Source organism: Mus pahari, chromosome 23, assembly GCF_900095145.1.
Source record: "Mus pahari chromosome 23, PAHARI_EIJ_v1.1, whole genome shotgun sequence".
Classification (NCBI taxonomy): domain Eukaryota; kingdom Metazoa; phylum Chordata; class Mammalia; order Rodentia; family Muridae; genus Mus; species Mus pahari.
The window spans coordinates 29,692,178-29,693,953 of NC_034612.1; positions in this window are offsets into that span (position 1 = coordinate 29,692,178).

Here is a 1,776-nt window from a genome sequence, read left to right on the forward strand (position 1 = left end):
TAGAATCCCCCAGTGAGGGGCTGGGGGTGTGGCTCAGTGGTAGAGCACCCTACTAGCATGCACAAGGACCCATTTCTATTGCCAACTGAGAAAAAAGAAAGTAAAAGATGTCACATTCCTGGTTGTAGAACATTGCAAAAACACTTCCTGCCAGTTGGCCCCTGAAAAATGGATCGCATGGCAAATTTTTCATATATATATTTTGCCATAATAAAAAACTACCATGAGGCCCTGCAGGCTTCGTGTGCCACTTTTGCTTCAGGCTGAGAAATCGTGGTGATTTTTCCCTCTTGTGCGGCTGCACTTGTCTCTGGATATTGTTAGTCGTAGATTTGTTTGACATGAGCGGACCCTCCGCCATCATCTTCTGAGATCGCCAGTACACTGGTCATCAGACGTTGGTTCACCTGAGCTTTGACCTGGATGGGGATGGGAGTGGCCTGAGTGCCGAAGCCCCTCCCAGAAGTGCCTCCTTGCCTCTGGCTAGCACGTGCATGGGGCTCCAGCCACCTCATTGCTCCCCCCCCCCCCCCCCGTAAGGCCACCAACACTGTGTAGTTTTATGATCCTGCACTTTCAACTATAGCAAGATAAATGGGCACAATTATCCCACTCCCAGCTCAGGAACATGTGGCCTGGCGTATGTGGGGCCAGCTCCACCAGAAAAGCCACAGCAGCCTGGGGTTTCTTCAGAGTGCTGCCTCCCATCCCAGCAGACAGCTGGCTAATCATCGGATGGCTTGACAATATTTTTACTTATAATAAAGTAATAAAAACGCACATTTAAGCAGTGCATTGCTGGTCTAATGTAGCCAGGGAACCTAGGGAGTTTGTGTTTGTTGTAAATCCACAGCCCTGTTTAGTGCGGAGCCACCGGCAGCACGGATGGTGGATCCGCAGCTGTGGGCCACTGGACCGAGCTGTACCTGCCCGGCAGGGCTGACATACACTATTTATTTATTTATTTATTTTTATTTTAATTTTTGAGACTGGGTTTCCTGTGTAACCTTGGATCTCCTGGAACTCACGCTGTAGTCCAGGCTGTCCTCGAACTTAGACATCCTGAGTGCTGAGATGAAAGGCATGTGTCATCGCTGTCCATCTGCTGATTCCCATTTATAGTTGAGTTCCTGCTTGTTTGGTTTGGGGCTTTCTCCCTCGCCTTCTTCAGGGGTTCCAAGTACAGTTAGAGACACCCCTCTGAGAAGCTTATGGGACCTGTGACCTTGTTCTCTGACAAAGGACAAGCCTGTGATACTGGGGGACAGTATCAAAGAGTTCCCAAGATCTGGATTGGGCCTGTTGATGAGCACTAGAACTTTCCAAGTTCCTTAAATACATAGCCCAAATCTGGGGGTCTCTGTTCTGGGGACAAGCAAACAGGACATGCCAAAGACAGGTATCCCCAAAGAGCTGGTCATGTGACCAGGCTTCTTGCCACCTGACGTCTGGAAGTCCAACACCCCAGGCTTGCCATCCTCCCGGCAACAGGCTTGTCCATGTATAACTCCTTGGTCACCCAGACTGTGCCATAGAGGATGACTCAGGGGAGCCGACAGAGGGTCTGAAGAGATGGACCGGCAGTTAAGAGCACATATTGCTCTTCCAAAGGACACTCGTTCCATTCCCAGAACCCATGTCAGACTGCTCACAGTCACCTATAACCCTAGCTCAAGTGAGTCAGACGTCTCTGGCTTCATCAGGTGCTTGCACATACCTAACTAGCTACCTACACACACACACACACACACACACACACACACACACAGACACACA